This window comes from Grammomys surdaster, unplaced genomic scaffold (genome assembly GCF_004785775.1).
Source record: "Grammomys surdaster isolate TR1022 unplaced genomic scaffold, NIH_TR_1.0 126660, whole genome shotgun sequence".
In the NCBI taxonomy this organism is placed as follows: domain Eukaryota; kingdom Metazoa; phylum Chordata; class Mammalia; order Rodentia; family Muridae; genus Grammomys; species Grammomys surdaster.
Window position 1 is genome coordinate 1,855,098 of NW_021621449.1, and position 13,531 is coordinate 1,868,628.

Sequence of the window (13,531 nt, forward strand, 5' to 3'; positions counted from 1 at the left end):
CACACTGGGTAGAGACCATAGGTGACTTCAAAGCCTGCCCCCACAATGACACACTTCCTCCAACAAGGCCACACCTTTTAATAGTGCCACTACTAATGGGCCAAGAATTCAAGCACATGTGTCTAGGAAGGCCATTCTTATTTAAAAGCTCAAAGTTCAAAGTTTCTTCTGAGATTCATGCAGTTTCTTAACTATAATCCCCTTTAAGATCAAAATTAAAAAGCAGATAACATACTTCTAATGTATCATGGTACAGGCTAAACATTACTGTTCCAAAACAGAAAAGGGAGCACAGTGAGGAAATACTGGCCAAAGCAAGACTGAAAACAAGCTGGGGAAACTCCGAACTCTGTATCTTCATGTTTATTATCAAAATGTTCTTTAGATTTCCAACTCCTTTCAGCTTTGTTTGCAACATACTTCTTTCTCTTGGGCTGGTTCCACTCACTATTAGTAGCTTTCCTTGACAGGTATCCCATGGCTGTGACATCTCTAATATCTTGGAGTTTCAAAGGCAATAGAGGCTTCATCTTTATGTCTTCACACAATGGGCTTTTTGGATATTACACAATGGCCTCTTTGGACCTCCATGCAGGGACACCCCTCCCACACATCTGGCCTCAGCAACTTTCCTTAGTTATAGAGGGAGATTCCATAACCCCTTTCTTTTATCCTTGACTCTAAACCCAGAACCAACCTGCCAAGTTCTTCTGCTTGCTGGTGCTGGAACAGGGGCCTTTTGTTCAATTATATCTTCACTACCTTTCTATTTTTGATATTTTCCTTTACTACCTAAGCTTGGCTGTCATGGAACTTACTCTGTAGTCCAGACTGGCTTTTAACTCAGATCTGCATGCCTCTGTCTCCTGAGGGCTGGGATTAAAGTCACGTACTACCATGTCTGGACCTATACTTTTCTTTAATTCCTTTTCATAAGCTGAAGTTTAGCTGGGTGGGATCTTGCTTCCATGTCACCACTCACTTAATTCCATTTAATACCCTTGAACACAGGATTCTTCTCCATTCTGCTTCCTAGTGCTCCTTTAATCCTCGCATCATACATTTTTTTTTCCTTTCTCAAAATGCTCTCCAGAAGTGTGATCCACAGGACAGAGCCTATACTAGGTTATTTTGAAACTTCCTTTGACAAAACAAACTATCATAAGAATGATCTCTAGGCAACATACTAAAATTCTTTTCCTACAAAACCTCTTGAGCCTGGCACCCATAGTTCAAATCACCTTCAGCACCACTGTCTTCCATGCTTCTACTAGTATCACTAGTTCACTGCTTTGCTAACTCAGAGTCCCAAAAATCTGCAGTCCTCCAAACAGAAGCATGGTCAGGCCTATCACAGCAATAATCCAGTCCCTGATATCAACTTCTGTCTTGTTAAGTTTTTTCATTGCTGTCAAGAGACACTATGACCAAGGCAACTCTTATAAAGGCAAACATAATTGGGGCTGGCTTATAGTTTCAGAGGTTTAGAAAATCATCAAGATGAGGAGCATAGTAGCATGCAGGAAGACATGATGCTGGACATGGAGGAGTTGAGAGTTCTATATCTTGATCTGAAGGTAGACAGGAGGAGACTGTCTGCCACACTGGGCAGACCTTGAGCATAGGAGATCTTAAAGCCTGTCCTTACAGTGACAAACTTCTTCCAATAAGGCCACAACTACTCCAACAAGACAACACTTCCTAATAATGCCACTCATTATGGGCCAAGCATTCAAACACATGAATGTATGGGGCGATTCCTATTCAAACCACCACAGATATTAGGAGAAAGTATTTTTATTTCTTTTCCCAATGTGACACAAACACAATATTGGTTTGTAAAACAAAAAGAATAAAACCTACCACAGATAGACTAAATAGTACTTTCTTAACTTTAAAATTTCTGAATGTTAATGAGAAAGGATCAACAGCAGCTAAGAGACACTAGGAATATATGAAAGGCACTGTGATTAGGCTGGATCTGTTTCTGACAATTGATGTAGTCTTATTCTACGTTTTATGATTAAATCAGAAAGCTTTTCTGTGTAAGTTTTAAATTTGTCTGCTAAGAAAATCATCCCACAATACTATCACCCATTTGCATAATGAGTGAAGTAGGGGAGATACTTAAAGGCAAACTAACCAAATTCAATCAAATTGTGATCTATTCAATCCACAAATGCATCTTGCAGTCTCTGTTCTACCAGAGTTAACTTTCTCTCTCTGCTTCAGCTGTTGACCTTCTTGGACTGTTTAAATCCAAATCTCCTCGTAAAGTTTGAAACAAATTATTTAACTCTTGAGTAGTTAATCTAGTGGTAGGCTGTAGCCAATTACTGTCTTCCATTATTCTTTTGAAAATCATTAAGAGTCTGCAACTGATCTCTTTTGATCTATATTTTGTGGTTGAATTTTCTGATGAATTATTTTACAACTCAAAGAGTTAATAGAATCTCCTCTCTGTAGTTTTTCAGGAGCAATCTGTAACCCCAAGCATGGCAGAATTCTTTTTGTTTCCTTAAACATTTTTCTAAAGTATCTGCATCAGAATCAGCCAACAAAATATCATCCAGGTAATGATAAGCAACAGATTGAGGAAATTGCCTTTGAATTATTTCTAACAGTTATTGCACAAAATATTGGCATAAAGTTCAACTATTTAATGTTTCCTGTAGAACAAATTTCCATTAATATCTCCACCATTATTATAAGTAGGTACTGTGAAATCAAACTTTCCCTATCCCCCTCATGCAAAGTGATTATAAAAGCAATGTTTTAAATCAATGATCTATCATAGCCATAACTTAGATAATAAAGAAGGTAAAGGATTTCCAGGCTATAACAGATCCATTAGTTGACTTACTCTATTCACCACTCTTAAGTCTTTTAACACCTTCCATTTTCCTGATTTCTTTTATAATAAATACAGGGTAATTTCATGGTCTGATAGACTCTTCTATATGTTAAGCTTCTAGCTGCTCTTGTAATAGCTGCTCAAGGGCCTGCAATTTTTCCTAAGCCAAGGGCTATTGCTCTGCCTGTACAGGTGTGTTAGTCAACAATTTTAAGGGTTGGGCTACTGTTTTTTCAGCAGTGGCCTGTTGGAGTATACTATGTAAAAGTGTGTCTCTGAATATTCAGTGGTTAATTGTGTATTGGCAGAGAGCTATTGGCCCATTACCAGTCTAAATCAATCTAGAATTCTATCTGATTGGTTTTACTAGAGATCTGATGGTCAATAGCTGGCTGGGTAGGAAGTAGAGGATGGATCTTCCAGTAGAGAGAGGAACAGTGGTAGAAGAATTAAAAGGCAGGAAATTCAGAAGACACAGAGGTGAAAGCACAAACAAGAGTGGAACAGAGAGGTAGACCTGGCCATGTGGCAGAATATAGCATTAGGATTAGTCAGATTAGTCAGGAGACTGGCTAGCAAAAGCCCAAAGCTTTAAAACATTAATAAGCTACTGTTCACTGTGTCATTATTTATATCATTGGTAGGACTGAGAAAGTACCTCTATAGTGCCGCCCCCTTATAAATTTGTAATGTTCTGTGTTTGAACAATTGGCAGAGCCTGGGATTGTTTTTGATAATGTATATGAAGACCTTCCCCTGGAAGCATCTATTATTTCATTTCTACTTTTATTGTTATATTCGAATTGAAGGAATATTAATCCTAGCACATCACTGTTGTAAAAGATCCCCTCTCCATAAATTTATGAATATGTCATCATCTTCTGTTCTCTATCTTTTGAGAGTGACTTTGTATCTGTTAGAAGACTTTTTATGAATCTGTCCTTGTTTCTGTCTACCTCTATGTGTCTGTGTGTGTGTCTCTGCTGTGTGTCTATCTCTATATTAGTCAGAGTTATCTAGAGAAAAATAACTAATAGAATATATATATATATATATATATATATATATATATATATATTTCCCATGTAACCACATGCACTCACATACATGTATATATGTATGTATATATATGTATATATGTCCCATGTTATATGCATATAAGACTCAGATTTAGGGTGGTTCTTCCCACTTCAAATGATTCAATCAAGAAAAATTTCCCACAGGTGTACTGAGCCTCTTGGGTTTTTGTTAATTCCAGATGTAATCAAGTTGACAATAAAAGAATAGCTATCACAATTCCTAACAAAGGACTTTGCTCTCTCTTTTATTGAACAGCATGGAAAGTATCGCATGGAGAAAAATGGGGATATTCTGCAGAAATATTTCATGGAGTTTTTCTAGGCTTAAAATTGCTGACTCCAACTGAGCCCAACTGACTCAAGTAGCAAAGAGCATTACAAATGTCACTGTTAAACGGACAATGGCCACATGTTTCATTCAATATTCATGAATGTTACTTTCAATGTTTATGATGGATATTGATTTTAGAAGATTCCTTTCAACCTCTGTATTTGCTGCTTTTGGCAAAGAATGCATACATACATACATACATACATACATACATATTACTCTGGGTCTATAGCATGGAAGATTATATAATTTAAGATTGTAGCTATTTGTTAGTTTAGACTGTAAATGTTGATTACATGGGAAATCCAAGATAAGTGAGGTTGGCTGTTACATTGTTCTCTTAAAAGCAGGTTAAACAAACAGGCTGAGAACACAGTGTGATAGTAGTCTTAAGAGACCTCCAGGTGTATCACTAACTCTGGCTGTGAGGTTCAGCAAAAGTTCTAGTCTCAGAATGCCAGAGATATTTTCAGAATACTGCATCATCACTGTGCACCATAGTATTGCAGTGCCTTTGAAGGCCAAAAGAGGACATTAGATCCCCTGGAACTGGAATCATGGGGGTTCGTGAGCTGCCATGTGGGTTTTGGGAACTGAACCTAGGTCCTCTGAAAGGATAGACAATGCTCTTAAACATGGAGTTATTGCTCCAGCCCCGACTTTCTTTTTCTAATTGACAGTAATACAGAGATGTTTCTTTCTGTTTATGGACTTTATGTCAAGCTTTAGGATGGAGTTGCTCACTTGGCTCAGCAAGGATGCATGAGAAAGGTGGGATTCCGACCCGGCAGCCATTGCCCATTAATACTCATCATTACCATACATTCTAGAAGACTGAGGGGCTTACATGATCTTGGCTAGCTCCCCGCATTCCATGGTCCTTGATATTAACACCACTGGATCCTTGCATAATGTGGCTGTGAGAAAGTTATGAATTCAAGGCAGTCCAAGATGTGTTTGAGAGGAAGGTTATAACTAGGAGCAAATCACACTCATCAGATCACAGATACCATGGACTGGATAAATCAGGTGTGATGGAGAAATGAAGGCCAAGGAAGGAAATAAGGGCTTGTGCATCTCTCATCACCCACAAGCACAGTAACAAATGCCTTTCCTGAGCCATCTTGCTCTACCACCTGCCTTCCATAAGTCAGCAAATCATTTACCACCATCAGCACTGTGATAATGTTATTCCCTTTCCAATCTGAGTATCACCACAGGAGAAAGGAAGGTCCGTTCAGGTGAAGGGGTTGGAATGAAGGGAGTTGAGGCAATGTCCCCTGCTTTATTTAATTTTGCATGAATGACTTTGCATCTTGTCTAGGTTGGAGCCCCTAGCCCTCATATGATAGGGACCTAGGCCCACTTTCCACTCCAAAGAAAGATCAAAGAGGCCCCAGAGGTCATGGGTATGCATGCACATAGGCCCACACATACCTAGAGATAAAAAAATATGCTCATTTACTAAGAATGTAGGAAGCCCACAGGGAAAGTTTGTAGGAACACACAGAAAGAGGATTTGCACTTTTATGTTCATTTGTAGGGAGACCAAGGCGATCATGTCTATGGCAATGGGAGGATGCAGTCCTCCCATTGACGACTGGCCAATGTTTTGACTTACACCACAGAAAGACTTTCAGCATAAGTCTATATGAACCAGAGTTGGATTTATTAAGCACAAATAAGGGATAGCAAAACTTTAAGGATGAGAATGCAGAGACAGGTATTTCCAAGTGTCTTAGTAATATATACATATGCAAGTGTGTGCACAAAATTTTGTGGCTTTTGAAGTTATGTTGCTCAAAAGATGTAATTTACAACCAGATTCAAAGATTAAGCAAAGTTTAGAAGTAAAATGAAAACTATCTCTGGGGTCTGAAAAGATGGATAAGCCACTTCAGAGACCGAAAAGATCTTGCTGAGGTCCCAGGTTTGGTTTCCAGCACTCATGTTGGGTGGTCCATAGCTGCCTGTAACTCTAGCTTCAGGAGATTCTACACCTCTGGCCTCCACGGGCACACATATTTATGTACATGCTCTGCCCCCACATATACATAAATAAAAATAATGTGTGTATGCATGTAAGTATACATATGTATATGATCTGGTTTACTTGTTTTTCTTAAGAAATTTATTTATTGTAAATGAAGTTGTGAGGTAAGTAAGATGGTGCCTTGTTCAGGTACCGGGATGGGAGAGAAGGAGATACAGCTAGTAGGCACAAATGGTGTGGGTGTAATCAAGGCTTATTGGTGCTCTTGTTTGAGAGAGCTCACCTTCACAAGCAGGTCATGATGTGCACATACCTGTACACACTTACACAACAATAAATTATTTTCAAAAAGAAAAAAAAGAGCTGGGAAGTGGTGGTGCATGCCTTTAATCCAAGCACTTGGGAGGCAGAGGCAGGTGGATTTCTGAGCTCGAGGCCAGCCTGGTCTACAGAGTGAGTTCCAGGACAGCCAGGGATATACAGAGAAACCCTGTCTTGGAAAAACAAACAAAAACAAAAAATCAAAAAGAAAAAATATTATTATAACTAAAAGGCCAAAGATCATGTTTTTCTGTCACCATGGATGTTAACAGACAGAGATGGGATTTGAACATGTAAGTTGTACTTTATTCAGATGGCAATCTGCGAAGATTGAAGGTTAATACTCTCCCAAAACATCTTATCACATCTCAAACAAGCCATTTATGGGAAATTAAACAAAGAAAGTTCCCACAGCTAGGTAGCTGCCACACGGATGGCTCTGGTGATATCTGTGATGCCCTCATACTGGACCCAGGTACTTTCTATAGTATTGGGTCAGGTTAGTGCCAGATGGTACTCACTCTTTGCACATTTCTGGACTGGAGAGTTAATTCAGAACAAACAAGCCATTAATAACATATGTGTTCAGATTAACTCAAACCAAACAAACCGTCACTGCAGACCCCCATACAGCTTCATTTCTCAGTGTGTGATACAAAGTGCTGTACTATTCTAGCCTGTTATTCCTCTCCCTTTACAACTGTTGACTCTTCAAGATCTTATCTGTATGTGAGGAATGGCAGCCTGTCCATTGTCAGTAAGTTTATTTTTATCCATAAGGGAAATTTCTGACACCTATTCACACAATCTGTAATAGTCCTTATGCAATAGTGAGTACCTATGCACAGTAAAAGACAAAAAGCAGGAAAATTAGAAGGCTTCCATGAAGCCTCTACAACTTGGGAGTAAGAAAGTAAGAATCACTCTCCCTTTTTTATGCTAGATATAATTTCATTAATTATATTAACCTTTTTGTTGATCAGTTGAGCATGGTCTAACTGGTCAAAATGAGAGTTTTCTCTAAACTGTTTACATCCACGGCTTTGTCTCAGTAACAAATAATCTACCATAGCCTGCTTTTCTCCAGTGGCTTTCCTAACTTGACTTAACTCCTGTCCAACAGCCCCAATAGCATGGGATGCTGTGTCTAAGGCTCTGCTGGTAGTGCATGCCAGGTATTCCAATTCTGCATTCAAGAATCCTACCATCACTGGCGTTACAAAGATGGTCATATAGGCATATTCTGCAACTCTCCACAGATGCACGTTGTCACTACAAGTAGGCAGGGAGGAAATTTCCCTCTTTGTTTTCACTCTGTGCTTCAGGGTGGCTTTCTGAGACATGTGTACTGTAACTCTTCCTATGGTACATGGTCCCCCAGCTCTGTTTGCAGGCACAAAAGAATAAGTTGTCTTCCCACACAGTAGGAACCACCCTGTTGGTAGCTTCAGGTGGCCCACAGCATATAACATAGGGGAGAAAGAATCACATCTCATGAGGGTACTTTCTGTCAGATCTACACAGTCTCTAACACACCCTGAGAAAACAACACAATCCCGGGGAGATGTGATACCTGCCAATTTTAAGGTGAACATCCCCTATTCTACCTTGGTCACAACAGACCCCCAGTTATAGATGTCGGGAAAGTCCATTGGCTTATTTATGTTCTTGAATAAAGTATAGTTTCGTAAATCCTCAAGGAGTATGCCAACACCCATGAAGCACGATGTAGAAACCTTCTCGAAATACAAACCCCCTCTATGGCCAAAGTCAGAGGTATTTAAAATATTTTCTGTTAAGTAAACCCATACAATATCATCCTTCTTAAATGCTGTGGTGTCTCCCTGGAGGGTCAAAAGGCCAGTCATTAATAACAGCACAGTTATCATTGTCTTTGTAGAGTCAACTTCAGGCCCTTCGTTTGCTTGGCTGTCCACTGGTTTTCACACGCCTTTTTATTGTGGTGCAGTGTATCTAACGTTTCAGTTCAACAACTTGCCCTGCTGTTAGTGTCTCCAGAAGCAATTCCCAGGAGCCAGGTCACATTTCAGCCTTCTGATCCTGTTTCCACGTATTTCAACAGAACACGGTCTACTGGCTTGAAGGAATACCTAGGACCTGTAAGAGCAGACTCATTAACACTTGCTCATGTTTGATTAAATCTAAAATTGCCTTAGATAATATACGTGATCCTTCATGTTCAGTTCTTAATCTATTATTGTGCTACTCAGTATATATTTGGTTTGAAGTAGTCACCCACAGACAATTTCATATTGACTCAAACTGAGCCTACCTCAGGGAGCAAACCTCACCCTGAGCAAGGCAGAGAGACAAGGCTTGGTCTCAGCAATGTTTCTTTGTACAACTTAGTGATCATACTTTTACACTGTGGGTCATTTTCTCTACCTTGAGACTTCTAGGCTCTGTGTAACGCACCTTTTATGCTTAACTGTTTATTCTTTGTTCGATCTTAGAAACAGTCTACAAGTAATACTTTTCCTCAGCAAGGATTTGATAAGTTCTCAATTCCAGTAAAAAATCTTTTAATCTATCCCCACAAAGTGTTATCATAAACCAACATATATTTGAACCCTCTTGGCTTTGATATTATAGTAAAATCAACTTGTCAATTCTCAAATGGATATTGCCCTCACTAGTGTTTTAAGTCCTTTTGGCTTGGTTTGGGTTGGGAAAGAATTTTTCTGACAAACTTCACATTGAGTAGTTGTCCTTACTGTAGCTTCAGACAGCCTGGGGCTAAAACTCATGGCTCAATGTAATTATTTGTAGTGTTTCTCCCAACTGGTCTCCCAAATAGTAGACTCATGCAATTGCTTAACAATTGGATTTACTAAACGAGCTGGAGAGAATATTTTTTCCTTTCTTTTTTCTTTTGTGGTTATATAATTTGGATTCAGCAAATCGCATCTAACGGCTTTTTAGAAAATCTGAATAGAATATTGAGGTACAGTTTCAAACCATACTTCTATAGAAGTATAGAAGGGGTGACAAGGCATTGTGGGAGTTCCTGGTCTCTTGAACTGTTTTCTGTGGCTAGTTGCTTCTGTTGACCAATGTAGCACTACCATTCTTGTGACCAGTACACTAATGCCACCTGTTCAAGAGCATGCCAGCTTCCAGTGGTCTAAGAATCCCCACTGCATGCTTGATTTCTTTCTTATTAGATTGATCTGTCCCTTTTTTTTCCAAATAGAACTGTGAGCATGTTCAACTATAAACGTATACTTAGGATCAGTGTGACTATTGGCTAGATTCCCTGCTAACAGTTCAAATGGTCATCAATGTAACCAGTTAGGCTTTCTGGGTAAACATCCTTGGTGGCAGCTCATTGGCCTTGTTGATTTCTTCTAGAGTAACATTCCACTGCACTGGTAGATGTAGCTGTTTCTATCAGTGTACATGGTGCAGTCAACTTCTGCCAGAACTGATCCTGTAAGTCAAATCTACCAGATAGATTTCATCTATTATCTTGGCACACGGATATAGTAAAGCTTCCAGTCTTGGCCCTTGAGGAGAGTTAGCTATGTTTACATCACCATGAGGATTATTAGGTAGATAGACTGACACTTCTCCATCTGGTCTGTAGTGAGTCATATATTCCACTTTTACTATAAGAAAGTCATCACTTGGGGTAGCACATTCACCACAGTGGCCTGGGCCGACCTCTTGCTTCTTGCAAGAGTTCACACGCAATGGTAGCAACCCCTCTCCTTCATACTCTGTTACAATTGCTGAATTCAGTACAATCCTTTCCATTCAAGCTTCCTAAAGGGTTTAGCCAGGAGGCCAAAGTTTTGGATCCAAATTCTATAGCAACCTGCCATACCCAGGGAACACCGTTTTGCTGTTTGAAGGGGTTCCTGCTTATGTAATTGTCTACTTTTAGCTCCTGATTGGGCTTATCCTTCTCTTATCTTTCCTGTTTCAAGAAGGAAACCCAAGAAGCTCATGGAAGACTTGGGTGTTTATGCCATAAACCCAAAGGCAGTCAGAAGATATAAATGCTCTCTAGGGTTAGTTAAGTATCGATGAAAGGAATTGGTCATTATCAGCAAATCCCTGATAAGCAACTCCCTCCCTTTCAATCATGGGTCTTTTAAATTTTGACCCAATATTTCTCCAAAGGTTATTGAGAAATCCATAAACCCTTGAGATAGCACTGTCCAATGGGATTATTTTTTTTTTCGTTTTTCACGTGTATAAATGTTTTGCCTGCACACACAATGTGCTGCAGTGTCCTCCTAGGCCAGATGAAGGCACCAGATCACCTGGGAATGGAGTTATAGACAGCTGTGAGATGCTATAGAAATGCTGCAAATCAAACCTGGGTCCTCTAGAAGGTTGGCCAGTGCTCTTAGGGGTTAAGCCAGCTCTCTAGTCCCTAGATTTACTGTTTTAACTGTGAATCAGGGTCCTGTCACCCAAAGGTGAACAGAGGCTGAGATTCTGAGTAACTGGAACATTCACAATGTGTCTTCAACTCCAAACGGAAAACCCCAAACATCTCCCAGCATGCCATAGGTCAGCTGGTACAGGCAGCGGCAATATCAACGCACAGTATCAATGATGGCTCACAACTCTTGAGTGCTTATCAGAATGGGACTTATTTGCTGTTAGCATGAGGCTCTCATTAGGGAAGCTGACAAGGTCTAATAAGTTCATACATTGGAAATAAATAACTTCCAGATTATCTTTGTCTAGGCTTCCCTGTGTGTGGAATACTGCATTTCACTTTGAATTCAAGAATGTCTCTTAGATGAATCTTTACTGAGGAAGCTATTTAAGACTCAAATTCCCTGGAAACCCATACAACTAGACTTACCTTGGTCAGTCCTTTATTTCACGTGGCAATCAAGCTTCTTTGTATATAGCTTCAGAACGAGTTGTTAGGTGTGATCTGGAAGAACATGTGGAGAAGTTGCCAGTCTTTAGGAGGAAAAATACACATAATTTGTTACCTAATCTAGGTAACAGATCTCTGCCTAAGATGGTATTGGACAACAGGGAATGCAGAATTTGTGACTTGATGTAGTGATTCCCCTACAGGATTTACAACAGGCAGGGAAACCATCAGGTTGAGGTAAGAAGGAAACTCCACTCAGCTCGATTTTATTGTAACCAGGGCTGGAGCAGGACTTCTAGAGTCCGCCCAGGTCATTGTACTTTAGCTATATTTAAGCACATCACAATTCTGGAAAAAGGTGTTCAGATAACAATTAAGTCGGTCCCAAGTGAACAACTTAAGACATGTTTACATTGAGAATCTTTCCAAAGTACATCTGGTTTCTTTCACAAGAATAGGTACTGTTGATACAGAGAGAGTGACCAAGACTTGAGGTCTAGGAAGTTCAATTGAGGTAAAGGTGATGCCTGTGGGAGTCAGGACTGGCCTGGCCCTAAGATAACACAAAGTCACTTAGGCTGTTGTAAAGCACAAGCCACATCATCCTAAGAATGGGTTTTATGGTCTAAAAGCAATGATCAAGATTTAGGAGAAAAGGGATGAGATCAGTAAATTCTGGGAGACATGGGCAGAGCCTGTCTCACCAGACAGCAAAGGTTCACCAGGTTGTAAATCTACATCATTCCTGGCATTCCAGGAAGAGCAGCTAAGTACGTCATTTCCTTGAAGGGCAAGCTGTGTGTTTAACTTTCCTGGCTTCTCCAGTGTTTATCTGAGTGCACAAGGCCCCTTTGGGCTCTGCATTTCCCCATTTCTAAGTTTTTAGAGAAAAAGTAGCAGCTGCAATAGAGGCCGGGGTTGAATCAATTTCTCTATGGCCAGTCTAACGAATGAATCAAGCACAAGAGAATTATAAGAGTAGTTAACAAAAGACCAAGGAAAGGGGGAGACAATCTTAGCCACGAGGCCATTCAAAGGTCACTTGAGAGATTTTATCTATCTTTTTGTACAAATCATTAATTTTATCATCAATAGTATGAGAAAAATCGGATACATTAGATCAACACATGCCAGGAAATTGTTGACTACTAGGATTATGCTATAGACAAATAATCTATAGTTGTTCTACTTTGTAAAACTGTGGTTCTCAGTTCACCCACCTCTTGGTTGATTTCTGCTAATAACTTTGCTGTAAAATTAGTAATTTTTGCTAATCATACAGGTCATTTTAGAGACGTCTCTTTGCATTCCAGTAACTATTTCTGGAATGGGCATTTAAAGCATAAAAACAATCCTTAGCATGGCAAACAATACCATACTGCCTCCTATTACAGATGTATCTTTTATCCCCTCTAATAAAAGGCATTTGGATTCTGCATTGACAAGTTGAGGGTTAATGTGCTATACAGTCAGTTAAATATAACAGCATCATTTTGGGGATCTGTCATATAGTGCCCTTTTTTCCCCAAATCTCAGCTTGAAGAGTCATGAGTCTTGATGTTTTCCCATTTTTTTCCAGTGGCCTCTGGATGTCTTGGTTGGATGCATCAAACTAGGAGGCATCTGGGAATTTTTCAGGAAAGACATAAGCATAACTTTGCCTCTGTGTTTGCCTTGATGTTAACAGAACATCAGGCTCTTCCTTTTTATTTAGCATTTGCTTTAGGCTGTGACTCTCTTGAGCAACAACAAAAAAATCCTTTAAAGTGAAAAAATTGAAAGTTTATTAACTAAAATTGAAAAAATTGAAAGTTAATTAACTAAATATAGTGTAGCACAAAGGGATATAAGTGGCTAAAGCCCTTTACCTACTTTTTAATATTTAAAGATTTGCCAGTTAAGCATTTTATGGTGTTTTATAATAGCTTTACCCTGCATAGAGCAAGGGATTTTTAGTAATATGATTAATATTAAAATTCCTTAAATTATGTTCTAGCTTAAGCAGAACCATTATTAACATTTAGCTGTATTAAGAGTCTTAGGAAGGACATGTATAGAGTTATTTGACAAAGTCAAGTTCCAGATGATA